The following is a 21105-nucleotide window of genomic DNA, read 5'->3' on the forward strand; positions in this document are numbered from 1 at the left end:
GCAGTTCTGAAGTTTCAACAGCCACTTGTGGGAAAAGGAGAGATGGGGGGGCCACCCTCGCGGTCTGGCCGGGTGTGACCAGTTTCCTGAAGTTGGCACTCAAACTGTGTCACTGTTTTGCCGCCTGTTGCCATGAAAGCCACGGGTATGGCAATAGCTGAGGGCAAATGCCAACATTGCCACCATTTCCCTGGCTGAGTTTTTTCCCTCTTCATCTTGAAAAAGCCACTCTTCCCTCTTCTTCTGACTGTTCTGGCATGTATTTTTAGACATTTCCTGAAAACCGATCTACAGTGACCAATGGGATCATAATAACGTATATGGAGAACAGAATCCTAGAATGCACTTCTCTTATGAAAATGTGCGTGTTTCACCCCCTTTCTTCAGTGTGAGTGTGATAGTTTTTGGTTTAAGGCTTTCAAAAATTAAAACAGCTGCACAGAGTTTCCTCCACAGAACCCCAGCCAAGGATGCTGGAGATATGAACAGAAACCTCCTTTTTAAAGAATGTTTCTGTCCTCCTAAGAATTCCCCAGTCCATGGGACTTCAGAGACTGCCCTTATAGGACCAATACCAAAGCATAGTCATGAAATCTGCACTGCTGTCCAAAAGAATTCAAATTCTACTACACTTCCTCTCGGATTTACTTATTATAAAAGGCTTAAGAAACATTCATTAACTTGCTGGAAGGTGATGAAAATATTTTTTTCCACACTAATTCCAGGAACAGAACAGCCATGGGGTTCTAACTTTATCTTTCTCAGTCCATGGTGATAATTTCCAACTTTTATTTTATACACCTGCTTTCTTATTTACAAGTTATTGGTAACAATAGTACCCTTCAGGGGCTGCTATTAGAAAGAAATAAGTTAGTACAGTCAAAATGACTGGAAGAGATATTTATTGCCATTTCATCATTATGAGGCTACATTATGCTACTTGGTTTTTAATTTATTCTCCCATCTCATAGGGAAAAAAGCAGTTCTTCACCCTTTCTGCCCCAAACCTTCAACCCCAACTCATGAGCTCACTACTGTCCCTGGGTTTTTATTGGTCGGAGTCAGCTACCCATCAAAAGTTCAAACAAGCCGGGGATATAGCTCAGCAGCATAAGCACCTGCCTGGCAAGCACAAGGTCCTGAGTTTGATTCCCAGTGTAAAAAAAAAAAAAGTTCAAACAGATAAGTGAGGGAAGGATTTGACTTATTAATATGACACTGTAACTCACAGAGCCCAGGTGCTGCATTTTCTCTATGTTTATCCTTCACAACTCTGCAGCATTACCTTGTATATGAAGCTCACTCTGCACAGTCTGAATGAGAAAATGAAGAAAAGGGTCAGAGCTGCCAGGTCACTAAGAAGCCTTGCAAAATATTTGTTCCCAGTAGAGTCAGAAATACGGTCAGTAGGATTTGATGGTTACCCACAGATGGACTCATTCAGGTATTTCTGTCTTCCAGCAGTGGACATATTTATCAAGAATGGCTGCATTCATCTCTCTCATACCAATAAACCCATGGAAGAAAGGAGGCTACCGTGTGTGAGAATCTGAGGCATTTCTCTGAGAAATCCTATGACAGAGGAGGGAACCTCAAATGTGGTCTTATGATTAAAAATTTTTTAACTTTGGGACTTCTGAAATGAAACTCTCATTTCATTGAAAAGTAAGTGTTAACCTAGTGTAGTTTAGGTAGAGTAGGGTTTTCACAAGAACATGTTGATCTTCCACTTTCTGCCCATCAACATTTTCCTGTCCCTACCTGTACGATTCAGAAGGAAAGAGTGGTCATTGGAGGCACACAACCTGGGTGCAAGAGACACTGGGTGAAGTGGCCTGCCCTGGGGAATCATTAGTGTTACTGCCTAGGACATGTGGAAAATCCTCCTGCTCTCTCTCTCTCTCTCTCTCTCTCTCTCTCTCAAATTTAGGAGTGTAGTAGCTGTCTCCTTGATTTAGAATAGAATGCAAGTTTTCATGAGTAAGATTACCTTTAGAAATGTAAGGCTTCCCCACTTCCAATTTAGATCTAGATCCCCAACCTCTCTTCCACACCTTCAGCCCCCAGCTCCCTACACAACATTAATGCTTCTCTCTAAGATCTAGAGCATTCCTCAAATAGTTTTGAGCAAGACTCATGTAACTAAGATGCTCTTTGACTCACCCTGGGCTTATGCCCTCAGAAACCCATGGTTATTGGGAGCACCATACTGGGAAATGCCTCAAATACACCCAGGCTCTGAATCTTATGGCTGAACCTGGCTACCTTCCAAGCTCTCAGAACACTGACACCAGCTCCTGGGTGGGCGTCCTGAGAAAGCACTGTACTATCTTGAATAAAGATCAAAATTCAAACTGCGGTTTCTACGGAGTGTGAACTGTTTTCACGTTATCCTAAACTGGAGCCTGGTAAGTTGGACACCGGCTGTGTCTCTCCCCAACTTCCTCGATTCCACTGAGGGAAAACCTTTGTGACTGGAAGACCTGAAGAAAGGACAATAAGAACAGCAGCACTGCCACAATTACAGAGGAACAAAGCGAGCAGGAAAATACGGCCAGGAGTAATGCCACAGATAAAGCAAAAACACGGGATCGGGAGCAACTGGAAGCCATAACTGCCTTAAAACAATCCACATTTATGATGAGATTAGGGAATCTGCTCTGAAAATTTGGGAAATCCCACCAGCCTAGGCCGGGGTAAGCAGTTACTGTCAAGCATTGTTTGATTACACGACTTCTTCACACAGTATTAAATTAGGATAACTTTACGTTTTAGAAGCACAATAATTTTAATTTATGAATAATTTTAATTTATGAATGAATGAGCAAATTTTTGAAATCCTTGATAATTCACTTAGAAGAATGTTCATTACCAACTAAGATATCTTTAAACATGAAAGTAAGCATATATGGACTTCCCACACTTTTTGGCTCCTAAAGGTGAGACTCAGACATTCTGAGTTGACCCTGGGCTTCAGGCCATGCTGAGATCAAACGCCAGCACCAGGCCAGCTGGGAGTCCCTGAACACAGCATGCATTTGGGTGCCCCCTGCTGGCTGGGCGTGACACTACATGACACAAGTTGAGCCAATTCACACGTGATGGTGTGCTGAGCATTGTGCTGTGTCACTCGACAGATATAAAAGTGACAGTGCAAGGAGCACAGACGATGCCTCCCCTATCAGATGAGGCAAACATTAATCAAACAGTCACAAGATGTGTGTCACAAGGGAGAGATCTCACTCTCAGAGACCAGGGAGGCTGAGGCTCAGGCAGGGTCGGCGGTCACAGGTGAGGGGCAGGAGGGAGGTGACAGGTGACGAGAACCGTGGGCAGGAAGGGATGTGGCATGTTTGAGGAAGTGAGGAAAAACCACGGTAGCTGGGACCCAGAGAGCTCCAGGGAAGATGCAAGGCAGAGCAGAAGGGATGATTCTAACTTCCAGGAAGTTCTAGTGTTCCAATTCTCCTAAAATCCCAGTGAGGCAGAGACCTTTAAATTCATTTTGCAAATGAGGAAACTGAGGCACGGAGAAGGTAAGTAAGTAGCTACTGGAGATGGCCCAGCTGGTTAGTGGTGAATGCCTTCGTCAGCTTTCACTCACTGTGACAAATACCTGAGGTAAACAACTTGCAAGGGAAAGGGCTACTCTGGTTCTCAATCTCAGGTTTCCATCCGTGGTCACTGGACCCTGTTCCCGTGGGCCCATAGGGGGACAGTGCCTCATGGTGGGGTCAGGAGTGTAGCCACTCACCTCGTGGTGGCTGAGAAGGAGAGATAGCAAAGGGTCCCCATATCCCGTGTGAGGGACACCCACATGACCTAACTTCCTGGCCCCACCATCCCCCAATTGTGCCATAGCTGGCGACGAAACATTTAGCATAGGGCTCTCAGAAGACAGTTAAAATCAGAACCAGGGCAGTAGAGGCAGCAATTGAACCACAGCCATCTTGGCTCCAGAGTGCCTGCTCTCAGCTTCCGTCCTGTGCTGTCACTCGGGTGACAAAGGACCCTTCGGGCTGTGTGGACACAGCATCTTCACAACAGGCAGCCACTGACATTTCCTAAGGAAGCAGGGACAAGATTAGCCTTCTTTAGAAGAGACACTCTTTCTACATGGGGAGAAAATGAGAGTGGACTCATCATACCCAGTGGGTTTCTTATGGAAACTAAGGAACTTCCAGTGAGGATAATGCAGTGTTTCTAACCCAAATAGGACGAGGCTTAGGGAAGGAGAGAAGTAGAAAGGTTTGGAAGAGGCTTAGAAGCTACAGCAAGCAGGACTGGTGAGTATTTGGGTGAGGGGTGAAGGACAAGGAGGACTCAAGGATGACTTCTGAGTTTCTGTGTGGAGAACTTAACTTCAAGGAAAAGGGAACTAAAAAACTAGGCCCTATCCCTCCACTGCTTCATTCCTCCAATTTGAGAGCTCTTAGAAAATGGAAACAAAATGCTTTTCCACATGGTGTGTTCCTAGACAATGCAGCTAGTTACCTCTGTCTATCCAGCTTGCAGCTTGCCCTCTTTCCTCTCCTCTCTCTCTCCCTCACTGCTCACCGCCCTCATTGAGTGAAGAATTTTCTTGAGTCACATATAAAGCATATGATGTAGTTAATGTATATAAATAACAAATTTCTTAAATATTTTAATAAAGCATTTGTAAAAATAGAGCATACACAAAGGTGGCCAGTGTTGGATACGTCAGTGGTATAGCGCCCATCAATGTCCTTTGAAAACCAGTTTTTCTTCCTATCTACTCAAGCGACTTTTCACCCATCCATCTCCTTCCTGCTCCTAGAATTCCCCACTTTTTACGTGCTAGAAGAGGCAACAAAGCAGAAAATAAGGGGTTGGGGATTTAGCTCAGCGCCAAAGTGCCTGCCTGGCAAGTGTAAGGTCGTGAGTTCGGTTCCCGGTACCGGAGAAAAACCAAAAAAAAAAAAAAAGCAGAAAATAACTGCTTAAGTCAAGCATGAAAAAAGGACCAGCCCGGCACTCCCAGAGAGATTCCATGGAGGGCACCATATTGCCTTTCTTGCCAGAGCCACTGGGGAGGAGAAACTTTCAGTCTAGCCAGAGAGGAAAGGTGCAGTGGGAAAAAGAGCCAGGCACATGAGGTGATGAATGTAAGTCTTCTCAACAAGAACAAGATCGTGATCGAAGGATCACATATCATGAGTGGAATACTACAGGGCAATTACATGCACACTGCACTATTACTTAAGAAAACAGGTAATAGTGGATGAGGTAGATCGGTAAGTGAAAACAGCAGCTGACAAAGCAGTGTATACAATTACAGTCCATTCAAAAGACAGATATATGTGCATGGAAAAGAAACTAGAAGACATTTTAAAATATTACCATTGGTCATCTCTGTATAGAGCAATTACTGGTGATTTTCATCTTCTTATTTTTGCTTATGCATAAAGTTTAGATGCTGACTTTAATCAAGGGAGAGTACAACTGTTTTTAGAAACTATAAGAGTAAGTTGTTCTTCAACAGATATTTCTTTTTGTTTGTTTGTTTGTTTGTTTGTTTTTCTGGTACCAGGAACCGAACTCAAGACCTTGCGCTTGCCAGGCAGGTGCTGTACCGCTGAGCTAAATCCCCAGCCCCTTCAGTGGATATTTCTCTAGGATGGATCCCCAGAGCGTGAATCTGTCAATGCTCAAGGAAATCATCAGGAGACCCACAGTGGACCATATCCCATAACTACCATGTTCTCATTCCCATGGTTATCAAAAATACTGCTGCCAAAATTAAAGGTAAAGTTAAACAAATTCAATATTTAAAATTGTTTTTAAAATCAAGATTTGGGGGCACAATTCCAGAAGAGAGTATGGGAGAAATCTGGCTTATACTAAAGAAAAGGAAATCTTTTTTGATCTCAGCATCAGCATATGCCACAAATGTGAAAAAGGCACGGGATGTTAACTTGGAATTTGTTGAAGTACCCTTTCTGCATCAAGGAAGGAAAGAGTCCAGAAGAGTCTGGACGTCCTGTGTTGGGTATTTAAAGGGTTTTAACAACCTAGGTAAAGGGATCTGGTCGATGGGAGTTGAAGTGAGTGTCAAATGAAACTCAGCTTGAAGGGAAAGGGTATGTGGAAAATGTGATACATTTTTCAATACTGGCAAACTTGTGATGCCAAAGAGGTGAATCCTTTCAATGTGATGATCAGAATAAAGGTGGATGGATGCACACTCCTGGGGTTGGGAATCCCAGTGAAACCCCCCTGAAGCAACACCTTTATGAGGACATATAGTGATGGTGGTGGAGACGGTGGTGGTGATTTCTGAGGCCAGAATCCTGCATATAGTGGAAGCTCAAATGTGATGGAGAAAAACAGCTTCTGCTGTCTGCCCTGCATTACGGCACATGGTACTAATGATGCAGTTCTGTTAAAGCCCCACCTCCAAGGGGATGTAGAGAAGAATGCAGAAAAGAGGAAGACAGCCTGATCAGGTAAACCAGAGGGATGTCAGGAAACGCCTGGCCTTGACAGACAGAGAAAAGCCAGGTAAAGACAAGAAATAGTGTCCCCTTTCTTTTCTATTTTTATCCCTTGTGTGCCTTTTAAAACTTACATTCTTCTTTTCATTTTTCACCTGTCATCTGATTATTAACAAAGGAACAGACTTGTTTAGTGAATTCTAGGACACTTGGGATTTTAAAAGAGAACTTTGGAACCGCAATAACCACAAAGTCTGAGTGATAAACAGCACAAGGATTGCACAGAGTGAGAAGAAAATGAAGCCAACCTAGAGTTGAGATAGGCGGACAGTATGAGTTTGTGATTAGTCATTAAAGGAAGTTGGGGACAGATCCTACCAAGATGGCATCACCAAGTCCGTGCTGCTCTGTCCTGCACAGAGGCCCTTGGTCCTTTTCCAACCATAATAACACTGATAATAAAATAAAACATCAATAGGAGACTGCCCGGCAGGCCAGACCTAGCACTGAACTTCTTACATTTCCTCTTCTCTCTCCTTTTTTGAAAAACTATCTCTATAAAAGGATTTCCAGGCAGCCAAAGCTAGCCTGTGTCCACATAAGCTAGAGTTGCCTGTCCTGATGAACAGAAGAATGGTAGCCTTGCTTTGCAAATTTAACCATAATTAAATGTAATGAGCAGATAAAAGCTAGGAGTGACAGTTGGAGATAAAAAGGAATAGGATTGTTGTGTCACAGGCTTAGACGCATCTGAGCTATTTTTAAAAGATAAAACGCTGGCTGTCTCCTGGGACGATGCGGGGGGTCAGCTGGTGAGCACATCACTCCACGGTGGGTATATGGCATGCACCAAAGGCTGGGTGAGGTCACAGAAAGGCCTTGACCTTGGCTCAGTCTGCTGGTTTGGGAGGGGAGGGGGTGGGAGTCTCAGCTTATCACTCTCACTTGGAAACATAAGTTCCGATGTTATCTTGTGTTTGGAAGATGAAAGAAGACTATGCAAAATATTGAGTCTCCCAAATTATATATCCTTGGCCACATGAGTCAACATGGTCACTGCTCCTGGCCTTGCTGCAAAACAGCTGTAACTTACAAACAACTGTCAGCCTCCTCTATCCTGCTGACTTGCTGGGGTTGTTCTTCTGCGCAGAGCAAAAAGATGATTAGTTCATGGGGAGGGGCATAAAATAAGCAAGGGATGACTCTAATCTAACGCATGATAGCCGGTAGAATGAGGAGGAGTCTCAGTCTGAACAATTATAAGATGGGTGAAGGAGCCTGGCTGTGTGATGCACTTTCCCAGCTGGTGATGTTCCACATTACGTCCTTGCAGTTGTTATAGCTGTAACATATACTAACCATCTCCCACTATATTTTTCTATTTCTTCCTGTAGGTTATAAAGGAGGCAAAAAGTAAGTGCTCCCTAAAACTTTAAAATAGCGCTGCTCTTCACCAGGCACATGTACAATACATAAATTGTAGAGCAGAGAAGAAAAATATATGAATGGCCCCAGGTTGCCAAAAGCTGGCTATAATTAACGGGCTATAGTAATATGATTAAAAAGAAACAACGCTATTAGAGGAGAATCAGGTTCAGGACAGGAAACAGAAATTGTTAATGAAAACCTTTCATTAGAGAACGTGCCGCTATAACCGTGATGTAGGAGTAAAATTGGCCACTATTGCAACGGGCACCACAGCCAGAAACCGGATGCGGAAATACCGTCCCTTGCTAGCTAAAAACACTTCAAAGTATCAGCAAATGAAAATGGCTTCGACCTCCTCTTACTCTCAAATCATGCACAAATACAACACTTGGAAGATTCTACTTCACTTGCAAAACTCCAGGTATAAAGGGAAGTGTAATTTTTACTTTCCAATGTCTTCAGTGTAAATGTAAAATGCCCATCAAAAGATGGAGAGAGGAATATTTGGGACCTATCCTCCTTCTCTGCTGGGATCACCAAGTGCCCGCTGAGGAACTAGGATACCTACCTTCTCATCACACGGATGAGTGCACATAACTTTGAAAACATTTAAATCAAAGAACTAACTCTCTCTGACGGATCCCACACCCAGTGGCAACCTTCTGATTATGAATTTACCTTCCTTTCTCCTTTTACTGGAGAAAAGGCACTGGCCAGAGGATACTAATCTTTTGGGGACTTTCATTTCACATTTTAATTGCTGTATTTCTCCATGTTGAGATGCTGATTATATTATGAAATGCTGATTTTAAAAGAACCTTAAAGGAGAAGAAACACCACCACAGCAAACAAAGTTCTCATTGTAAGATACATTCTCATTTCAAGCATTTCAAGACTATTGAAGCTCTGGAAGTTGCAATTTAGCATCAGGAAATACAGTAATAATTTTGCACTACCTAAGAAACAGATCCATTTCTAATGTCTTGTGGCTTCTCCACCTACAAAGCCAAAGGCCAGATCCTGGAGTGTAGTACTGTGACCTGGTCATAGTACCTGTGCAGACCCCTGTTGGTCAGACCGTCACCACCATTCTTTCTCTCTGGGTCTCTATGTTGCTCTGTGTCTTTCTGTGCCTGTGTGTGTGTGTGTGTGTGTGTGTGTGTGTGTGTGTGTGTCTGTCTGTCTGTCTGTCTGTCTCTGTCTGTCTGTCTCTGTCTATCTGTCTCTGTCTCTGTCTCTGTTTCTCTCCATCGTGTGGTCTGTTCAGAGCTATACCCTGTACCATCTTCAATTTGATGTCCCCTCATGCAGTAAGGTTAATACAACCTCACAGGCAATGGTTTTCCTGCCTATGACACAGCACTATTCTTATCTTCATTACTTTACTGTTTCATACGGATGTTGGGCAAAGATTATCAATGGTACATGAAGCGCCATTAATAAATAATTGACCAAATAAGGCAAATGATCTGAACTTTATAATCCCATTATGTAGCACAACAATCTCCTTCCATGACCCTCTTTAGTTAGGATGAAGAAGCCAGCTATTGCAAGTTTGAGAGGTCATCTAAAAACAAAATATCAAGTGAATAGTCCAAATTCAGGGTTAACAATCTAAAAAATATGATCGGGGTGACTAACCATATTATATGTGCATGTACATATAGTCTTTCATTGCTAAACAGGAAGCTGTGAGTTCAAATCCCAGCTTTTCCTCTTCCAATTCATATTGCTGTGACCAAAGTTATTGACATCACTGAGTGTGTTATTCACTATTAAATGGAGATATAAGAGCTACCTCATAGGGCTACTGTCACAATGAAGATGAGGCACTACAGGTAGATTACTTAGCACAGAGCTTAGCAATGGGATCTACTTAAAGTAGTTATTGTAATTATTAATAAGCACATAATTACCTGGGAAGGGAGCTGACACAGAGCACAGTGTGAGTGGATGATGGAATATCATCAGCGGAAGACAGCATGTGGCCACAGATGTGGGTTTAATAAAGAATTCCTTCAGCTGGCCTGAGATGGCTTTGTCTGTGGGTAGGTAGAAGATTTCTAGATGTGAAGGGAAGATTTCAGCAACAAACAATTTTTGTTAAGGACCTCGAGTTAGGCTACCTCCTACACTGTAAGTACTTTTAACATCGTCCATGAATCAGCTACCTAAGAGCCCATGTGGCCCTGGTCATATTCAAACCTGTCTGGCAGAAACTAGGGGATTTCCACTGGCATTTGCATTTGGTTTTCCAGTCTCAAACTGAGCTTACATGCAAATACCACTTGCCTTAAAGAATTTATCCTGGTCTTAATTACGTATTTTGTTTTTTCTTCCAATTTTGATACTACCTGGAAAAACATTTTGCAGATACTGTTTTTCAAAGACATAGTCATAGCCAGGTTTACAAATTCTTGCAGATGAACCAGACACGGGAGATCCACGCAAACACAGGCACAAACTTCACAAAACAGAAACTCGTGGACCAGGGCAAAGGGACTCGCAAGAAAGGAAGGACAAACTCCTCTCCTGAGTTCGGGCTCCCTCCCTCAGCCTCTGCCCTGTGCCGATTGCTTCCTGTACCTTAGTTAGATAGAAATGGGGAAAGTGCTGGGCTGGCCCTGAGCACAAGGGAAGTTGTCTCCTCTCCAACGGGTCACACGGAGGAAATGTCATTATGGTCCACAGCCTGTGAGGTAGGTTCCGTGTCCCCTTTTCCCTGGTCATGCCTGGTCACAGCTCATGATCTTGGAATGGTTCTGAGTTCTTCTCTCCTAGCTCTGATTCTCACCTCAGCTGCAGTTCATGTCCCCAGCTGTCTACAATCACCCCCAATAACTTGAATTTCTCTTAATATCTCAATCCAGGGCAAGCACAACCAAACCAACTCCAGAACATCACTAGGTCCCCACATAGAGCAAACATTTATTTTTCCCCTCCCCTACACCCACCATTTCTATCCTAAGCCCCACCATCCCTTCAGTCACACAGGCTGGAACCTTCCTGATCATCATGGCTTCCCTAGTCATTGCCAACTACAACTGTCATTGACTTCCCCGTCGATGTCTTGTAAACCCATGGTCATTTCTTCCCATGAATGACACCCTCGCATACGCTCCCATCACTTCTCACCTGAGCTTTTGTAACTGGTTCACAGTTGGTGCAGCCTCACATTGTGTAGTCCCAAATGTGCACATCCCCTCCCACTGCTGCCCACCAATAAGCTAGAAACTTTAGCCTGGAAGCCAAGACTCTCCATCATCTGACCCGTTATCCTGTTTTTTCATCAGTGATTCCATTATTCTTGTCTAAATTCCAGCCACACTGATGATAAATTTCTCTCATCAGCTTTTGCCCTAGCATGGAGTCCTTCACCTTTGAGGTTTTACACGGGCTTCTAGAATTTTGCCAATGGAGGAAGTTGTGCTTGCCCACAGCGGTAGCTCCTCTGGTTGTGCTCTTTTTAATCACTTCACTGGTCAACCTGGGTTTCTTTTACCTCCACCTCATACAGGGGGAGCATGAATGGTCCCAAAATTTATCCTTCCTTGTATCAATATACTTTGCCATTTGACTTTGTTGTTTTGTTTTGTTTTGTTTTTTTCATTAAAGAGGCAGAATACTTTCTCTCACCCTCAGACTCTGGGGTGAAACTGTGTATCAGCCACAAGAAGGTACCTTGGAGACCTCCAACTTCATGCAGCAGAGCTGACTCACAGCCCAGCCCCTAGCTGTCATGATCTAGAACTCGTCACTGCATCTATATTAAGGCAATGCTTTCCAGACTCCTCCTAGCCAGTGGCTGCCCATTCTTGGAGACATGGATCCCCTGATGCTCCATTATGACCTGAAGCTGCTCCTCCTTGCCCAAGTGTTCTTAGTTGCAGGACATTCTAGGGCACTTCCCACCAACTTTCCTTCCCCGTCTCACCCAGTAGAGTCAGACTTGCCTTGGGTCTCTGGACTGTCCCCACATTCCCAGGCTCCCTGCCCATCTGCTCTCACAGCTATTTTCCATTATCGAATCCTAATGTGTTTATTTCAATTTTGGCAACCTGGCCACTTTCTGTGGTGGCAGCAAACATGGCCAAAGCCAAAGCTCTAAACTGCATTTGTGGGTTTCTGCTTGCCCCAGCCTCGGTCATCTTCATGAGGAGAACATGTGCCTGAAGGCTGAGAAACACTGACAGTCTACAACAGAGCAAAGCCACCCCGGTCACCCCATCAGAAGTCTTCCTGGGTCAGCTGCCAGCCAGGTGACTCTACAGGCTCAGAGTCCAGACAATGCGTCCCACTCAAGTCAGCCCAATCTACAGGCTTCTGGGCCAAGTAAATGCTCGCTGTCCTGATGCCGACATATGGCAATAGCTACTTATTACTCAGCACCACTGTGTCACCAGGAAAGTTATAAACAAATAGACTACTTGTCCTCAAATCTTTATCTGGAGGAAGTCAGCCAAGACAATATGAGAGGTAGTATAGAGTTCTAAATTTACGCTCCCTTTTCAAGAAGCAAGGCCAGGGGGACAGAGCCAGGCACTGCAAAGTGCCAAACTCGAAGGGAAACGGAGCACAGAGGCACTCACCATGAAACGTTCTTGGGTTACTTAGGCCTTCTGTGGATATGGAAGGAGTATCCCTGATTAAGAGGTTCCTCTCAACAGGCCTCTCTGTGCTTTTCCAGGCTGAACTAAGTGACTTTAAGGTTAGAGGAAGAGTATCAGTAGTCATATCCCATTCAAGGTGTACAGAGAAACGCTGGGGCTTCCAAAACAAAGTGTTCATCTGGGTCAAACTGACAGGTTCTGCTGGTGGGCATGAAGGAACACCAGGCCGGAATGATTCTGGTAACCAACAAGGAAGTGGAATTGTTCTACAGAGACATTTGCCTTCCTACAAGTGCAGAGGCCAGCAAGGCGCAAGCACAGCAGCCCAATGGGGCTGGCCACTGCCTTGGCCTAGAGGAATGGCTGCTGGGCCCTTTTCCTGTTTCCCAGAGGGATGGCTGTTTTCAGGATGTGCGCAGAGGACCACAGCATTCACCAGGGCGCCTCTTTAGGTGAAGGCAGGTACCTGGGAACGTGGTACTTCCAGTGCCTAGCTCAGTGTCTGGCACATAGTAGGTGTTTTACAAATACTTAAATATATGCATAAGTGTTTTGTGACTGCTTCCTAGTTCCAAAGGAGTTTTTCAGAAAAAAAAAAAAAATGTTTTGCTCCTTAAAAAACAAATCTTCTTAGCATGAGAAGACAGTGTTATTGTAGTAATCCTGACTTGGTCACTTACAAACAGAATGGCTTCACCTCCCTGTGACTCAATTTCCTCTTCCAAAAAATTGGAGATAATAATGACTCTAACTCATAATGTCGTGAGTGGATAGAAGGCAATTAAAAGGTCAAGTGTTTCAAACAGCACCTGGCACTTGTTAACCCTTTTATCAGTGTTATCTAATAGAAAATATAATTACGGTAGTAGAAAGTACCAAGAAAATCAATCTCCATCATCCAGTGATAGGTCAGAAAGCTCAATTAAGTGGAGAGCAGGTCTTAATTATCAAGGTAGATACAAGGACACAAGCAAAGCAGCCCACTGTAAAGTAATTTATTGGAACTCATTTCTCATAACATATTCAAGTAAATAATTACAACTAGAAGAGATCTGGTCTCCTTGAGAGAGTGAAATATTATGATTATTTTAACTATCTGAGGTGCACTCTATTTAACATCTTCCACTTTTTTCCTAAGGTATATTTGACACATTGCTCTCCTCCGAGTTGCGAGTTCAGAGAACATCGCTGAGGAGAGCTGCCTGTTCATCCCTGCACAGCTCAGCCTTCTGCTCAGGAACGCCTAAGCGCACTGTGCTCGGGAGGGTGGCTTCCTGTCTGTGTTTGGCTTGGATCTGCCCCAGGCCTGGTGGTTTTGGCCCGGCTCATACTTCGTGCCATCATCCTATTGCATATTTGACAATGGTGTTGATTTTGCAATCGGGCAGATGACTCCTGCATTTCTAGCTGGACTTGGGGAATATTTCATGTGTCAGTTTGCGTAGCCTTTTCCTCTTCTACTCTCATATCACGCAAGCACCATCAAGCCTGATCTCTAAGCCTAATATTTTCCTTCCTTGCAAGATGGGAGGTATATTTCGAGTGGTGGAATCATAGAATTACAAGGTAGGAAATTTGACTAAACTAAAGTTACTGGAACAGATGTAAAAGTGAAAAACACATTTTTTTCCTACCAAGACAAAGAGCAAAGCAATAATTGGAGAATGTGGATTTGTCATGTGATTTAAGCAAATGGAAGACAGACAGTTATGAACCCAAAAGACAGGTATGAAGAAGAGGTCCTTTGTCCAGTGATGCCCTTGCGATATCTCCCTCACCAATATTATGGATGTACTGATCAAGTTTATAATTCAGTACTATATGGAAAGAAATAGCCTGTAAGGTTACAATGCCAGTGAGGCATCATTTACACCTTAATATCAGTGTCTGCACAAATCAAGCCTTCTCCTTTATCTTGATAGCTAGATCAAGGGAGCATTTGATGATGAAACAGGTAGGATTGTGAAGCCTTCAAGAGCCATTTTATTCACCTAGCAAGAAAATATTACCAACTTATTCCTATCAGGTACTATACTGCACACCAACTAGACAGACATGCCCAAAACTTCCAGTCTGAGGGGAAGGCTGGCTGTATAATGAAATAATTTTGAATTTATCCCTCAAAGTTCCTCGGAGCGAAAACTCTTTACCAGTTTAAATGTCAATAGAGTTTCCTCCCAAGCCCTTAGACTAGTGGATAGAGCAACAGTACCCAAACTTCACTATTGGTCTCCACTATGGTAACTTCATCTTGGGAAGCTCTGACTTTACAGCCCTGTATGAGGAATGTAAAAGAAAGCACATCTTTCTCCTTTTACTTCTTCACTTGTCAGAGGGTTTCCCACTTACTCAGCAAAAAAAAAAAAAAAAAAAAAAGGTCCTGAGAAGAAGGGAATTGCTGTGTGAGAGACAGGAAGTGGGTGACCTAGAGACAGGAAGTGGGCCGCCCAGATCCAGGCACTCACCAGCAGTGGTCACGTCAGTGTCTTCTAGTTCCCTGTTCCTGGGAGAATTTCCCAATACCTCACTGATTTGGTATGAATTTTTCTATTATGTGGGAAATCATGACAACACCAAGAGTTTGCATTCTCTGAAGAAGCAAAGAGTATTGTGGGATTCCAGGGAAGTGTCTATAATCAGCATGGTTGGATAACTGTAGACATTGTTGGTCTGACCATCCCATGTGGGAAATGTTCTTTGTGTGCTAAACAGAAAGAAAAGGAGGTGGCTGCCAAAGTGCTTTAAACTGCCTTGCAGCAGTGTTAGACCCAGAGAATGCTACTTACTTGACTTCACAGATAATCTCTGTGGTATCAGAAACTTAGCATCACCTTTGCCCCAAGCTTGAGAATGCTTAGATAAGTAGGACTGACAAAAGAACATTTTGGTGTTTATGGTTTAAGGAGAAATTCCATGTTCCAATAGGGCATTATTATTTAAAGAGCCCTTACCACAAACCTGTAATTTTTCAAATATGTCCACTTTACCAATAAGAAGCTCAGGAATATAATACAACACATATGTTTATTTTAGTGTTAACATGACCCTGAGCTAAGAATACCCTGAGCAGTAGAAGTCAAGGCAAATATTGTGATTTATATTTCAGAAAATCTAAAATTTAAAAATTTGAACTCACATTTCTGAGATGATCACTTTATAAAAAAGGTAGACTATTTTCATAAAGAATTGGACAAAATTTCCTATCTAATATGTGCCTGGAAAAGTATGGTTTTCTTATTCCAAATTTTATTTAGCCACACTAGCACTGAAAAAATCCTAACCAACCAATGTGAGTCCCACTGATTCTCCAAAGAGTTATCCCATGTGTGAGCTTACTTGGAAGGTTGGCAAGTGAAATACAGTGCTTAAGTTTATAACAATCAGTCTCCAATGTTTAAAACATAAAGCCCTGAAACCAAAAGTAATGCTGAGATCCCTAAAAAACAACAATACTAGTACAAGACTGATTAAATGGGCCTCAAGGACGAAAATATCAAAGAAGACAAGATATTGCTGATCCAGGAGTTGATATTTTAAACAAATTTATGTTACAAGGCAGGATGAAGCAGCATAATTTATACTACACGGTGAGTGACTATTCTAATCTGGTAAATGAGAGGTTGGGGTGAGGGTGAACTCCCAGTGCTAAGTGTGATGACTCATAAGTCCCAAGTGTACTCACCTGTGGGCTCTGGTGACAGGTGGAACCCTGAAGACAGAGTGAGCTCACTGTGTGGATTCTGTTAGCTCACCCTCCCACTTCCAAGAGGGTCTCAGCTAACGTCAGGTCACTGACCTTAGGAGCCCAGCAAGTCACAGACTACATGTGTGGCTCAGTCGTATAGAGCTATGGCCTCACCACCAAGCCACGGGAAGATGGCACCAGACCTTGTACTGCATGGTCCTCATCCATGTGTTCTGCCCCTCTCCTTCACCTTGTCCAGAGGAGTCACAGGACCAGCCTGATGCCCTCCATCCTTGAATGCTTCAAGCTCCCTGAGCGACCTTCCCTCTGCTGTCTCTGTCTCCAGCAACTATGCCTCCACGAGACAAACAGGTCCACAAAACAGGAGATGCTAAACTTTATAATCCCTCCCTCTTTGGAGCGAGACTGTGAGAAATCGAAGCTGATCTCTGTAACGGCAGTACGAACAGAGGTGCCAGTGACAAATGCAGAACTCCAGATCTGCCGTCTTCACATGCAGAAGACTCAGTGAGAACACTTTGGGGAGTTCTTCATATGGTTTTCAGATTTTCACGAAACAATTCCAGCTAACTTCGGACATAAGGATACAAAGTCGCTAAGACAAGTGAGCCAGTCAGAAGGCTGCTTCGGTCTCTTCTCACATCTACATTATCAGCTAAACTGGAGGTGGCAGACATGTTTTCACTCACCTGTCAATTCTGACCAATTGGAAATGTCTTAAAATGCCATAGTGAGGATTGCAAGGTTGCATGCAGACCTCAGGGAAGTGACTTTGGAAGCCTACGAAGAACCTGGGAGGAAAAATCGCTGGCATCCTGCCTGTAGATCTTTTCTCTGGCCCTGGCACTACTCTGCTCTTTCTTCAAAGGTCTGGAACACTAAGTAGCTTGTTCTCTAGGTCTTGACTTAGGAAAGAAATGAAGAGTAAGAAAAGGAAGCAATCTACACATTTTCCTTTCTTCCTCTTTTTTTTTTTTTTCACTTTTCTGTTTGGTACTGGGGAGTGAACCCAGAGCCCACACATGCTAGGGAAGTTCTGTATCACTAGGCTATACTCCAGTCCTTATTTAGGGCTATCTTGTGAACTCTATCTTAAGTACTAGTAATAACCACTGCAATGCTCCCAAACAAGCCCTGGTATCTTTCCTAGGATGTGTGGTAGAAGTAGAAAAGAAAAACTCAGAAGATAATAAGTTCTACTTTTCAGTAGTATTATCATGAATTAATGGGTACATTCTAGACCAGCTGGAAAAAAGGTCAGCCAGAATCAAAACAGAACAAACAAACAAAAACCCTTCCTACCCCCGCCCTCCAATATTATATTAGGGAATCTGTGAGTTTGTTTTCAATATGATTTTCTCAAATATAAAACTTCATAGCAAGAAAAGCAAGCATTTATTGTTCCTGTGTCAGGTACCATTTTAAACATTTCTCCATGTATTTTACCAATACATACCTGAAGTGAGTCTATGAGAGAGTATTATCATCCCATTTTACAGATGACAAAACCAAGGTCCAGAAAGTGAATGTAAGCCAGATATGCACAAAGTCACGAGGCTAAAAGTGTAGGCTTCTGGTTTCCGGTCCTACTACACTGCACCCCTCAGTGGGATGAAGTCGCTTCTGAGGAGAACATAAAATGGACCACACTGGAATCCAAATGTATCCATGCCTTACGGAGGACCCAGCAATTGTATTTTGTCTTAACTAGAGGAGGATAATTCAGTACCATTTTTTTTTTTTAATTCTGGCATCTCCCGTTTCCTTTGTTAACTGTCAGATATGGTTTTGAATTTCTAGCTTGTTCGGGGCATGGTTCAGGGAGGGAAGGGCTATAAGAAAAAGGTTGAATACAAACTGGACACTGGCTGGTCAGGAGAGAACATGCTCTTCCCCCTGCCCAGACCTCAGAACCCAGGAGAAAGGCCATCTTTTGTGGGGGATAACAGCTATAGCGTTGTCCAAATTGGCCAAGGAGAGCCAGGAAAGGGAGACATTTCTTGCATCTTTCCATGACTTTTATGTGACAATAATGTCTGTTGGTTTGTGTGGAAAATATTTTTCTTTACAGAACATCAGCATTTTACATTTTTTTTCTGAAATGTACCTGCTGTGTCAATGCAATATGATGGATGACATTTAATTACAACAGATATCTTTTTCACCAATTCTTAAATATATCCCATTCATCTGGTTTTCTTTTTTTCAGTGAAAGAAAATACTAAAAAGTATTGGATTTCTGAAATAGTTTGTGGTTCCTAAAGTAAAACATAAAATTATGAAAAAGTCAACTCTAGAAGCAATTAACTATAATTTGATAAATTACCCATTTAAATTTGTGTAGATTTAAATTACACATTTAAATTTAAATTTACTATGGTAAACTCCTAGCACAATCAAGGCCGAGCAACCCACATGGCAGCAGTGGGAAACTCTTCTGTGAGAAGAAAGGCTGAGGTCTGTGGCTCTTGGCCAGCACTGGGCAGCCTCCGACAAAACCTGCCCACTCCAGGATGCCCCACACCGGCGGGAACTCTTCACCCCTCTACCTGGTGTAAGTGTGGAGTCCTGGCTTCCACTTCCTGTGTCAGAGAAGATCTAAGGCCACACTTGGATGACTCCATGACTTCATTAACACTCAGGAAACTGCAAACAAGATGAAAACCATGAGAACAATTTGCATTATGTAAAATCCCACCTGAGCTGCATACCTTGGAAAGTTTAAAGGATTAATTCGTCTATTAATATATTTAAAAGAATTTTAAAACTAAATGAAAAAGTCAACTACAGAAGTCTGCTAAAAACTGACTGAATTTTTGCTTCTCCAAGTGTGGCGGTGAGCCAGACACTTTCTGGGCCTTCTGAATGACATGTAATTAAATCAAATGGAAATGCCAACAAATAACTTTTAATGCATGCACGGTTATCTGGCTAGAAAGTGAGGAGATCTAACACCAAAATCAAAAACTAAAACAAGCAAAATAGCAAGGGAAAACGGGAATACCTAACCCATAGCTGAAAGCCTTACATAGCAAGCAAAGCAGGGAAATATACACTTTGAAACTTGGCTTTTCCAACTGACCAGAGCCCTCCCAGCTCTGTTGCTAGGAAATCCTCGCTAACATCCTCACAGGGTTGCTCCCAGGAAGCACGTACTCCCAGGCTCCATGCAGAGGTAACATAGATCTCTCTACAAGAAAGTATCCCTCATTAGGGCCTCAGAATGCCACATATTAAATTCAAGGAATTAAAACTACACACACACTCACACTCACACACACATGCATGGGAATACTCAACCTGGAGAAAAAGGAAAAGCAGTATGATCCTCAAGACTTCAGATGTAAAATTATCAGGCACAGGAGAAATAACTGTATATAAAACATTAAAAAGGAATAATAGAACAATTTTTTAAAACTGGAAAGATCATAAATAAAATGAAAAGATAAATGTTGAACAGAAAAAAGAAACAAGGGATGTTAACCTGCATTTGAAGAAGAGGAAAAATAAGTGATAAAAATATAGAAAAATATTCAACCTCCAATGACCTAATTTTGAATTTTCCTAAATAGAAATTGCCAAAATCAAGAAATATGACATGGCACTGGGGATTTAGCTCAGCGGCACAGCTCCTGCCTGGCAAGCGCAAGGTCGTGAATTTGATTCCCAGTACCGGAAAAAAAAAACACCAAAAAAAAGAAATATGACATTACTAAGTACTAGTGGAAATATGAAGCCATGGGAAAGTATATGAATTGCTAGTGAGAGTACAACCCAGTGTAATCTTTTGGAAAATAATTTGTCATTATATGTCAGGACTTAATTTAGTGCATGTTATACAACCCCAAAACCATTTTGAAATCATCAAAGAAAACCAAAACAGAAAGGTATTAATTACCAAAAAGCTGATTAAGAATATCTATAAGTCTCTTTTATCACTTGCATATAAAGACATCCTAATATGTGTAGCATCTCATTTAAACACAAAATAACAAGAAGGAGTTTTACTGTGGTCACTGACATTTCAAAAGGCCATGGAAGTTCTGTCATAATAAGATTCTAGATACTGGAGGAGAAAGAACATTGTTATTTTTCAGGCATAATCACCTACACAGAAAGTTTTCTTACAAGCAATGGAAAATTCATTTGAAATTATAACACCATTCAAACAAGCCTACAGAAAACATGGTTTTGCTGTGAATCTCCAATCACCAGCAAGAAAAGTCATTGACTATTTAGGGATCAATTTAAAAATCAAAAATCTTTCAAATATGTTATAAATTGTAGGAACATAAAACAATAGCTGGATAGACACATATTCCACCTTTTTACTGGAAAGAATTAATGCAGGTGAGATGCCATCTTTCCTCAAATATGAAACAATCCAAATCAGACCTGCCTTTCATAAATCATTTGAAAAGTAATAATCTGGGATTTGCAAAGCAAAGAATATAAAGAACAGAAGTAAAGGATTCAGAAAGAGGGTCTACTTCGAGTGTCAGCTGTTTTCTGGGTCTTTGGTTTCTGGACTGCGAAATGTGGGGCATGGATTTAAATCGAAGCTATCTGATTCTGAAACCGGGTGACTTCATGTCATACAACACAACTCCCTACTCCCCACACACAAATATAAACAGGAGACTACTAGAAATATTTTAGGAAACAAAGGAAATTAAGAAATACTGGCCTGCAAGATATTAAATATATTATAGAGCTACAGTGGGTAATATACTGTGATTCATGGGTCAAAATGCCTGGACTAGAACTTGACATATTTTAAGTACTCAGTAAATATTAGTGCATGAGTGAATTTATCCAACTTTCCGTGCAGAATCCATTTTCTTAGAGCTTAGACAGTATTGGTCAAATAGTTTATTTTATTTATTTATTTATTTATTTATTTATT

The sequence above is a fragment of the Chinchilla lanigera genome, unplaced genomic scaffold (genome assembly GCF_000276665.1).
Source record: "Chinchilla lanigera isolate Chin_1 unplaced genomic scaffold, ChiLan1.0 scaffold00073, whole genome shotgun sequence".
NCBI lineage: Eukaryota > Metazoa > Chordata > Mammalia > Rodentia > Chinchillidae > Chinchilla > Chinchilla lanigera.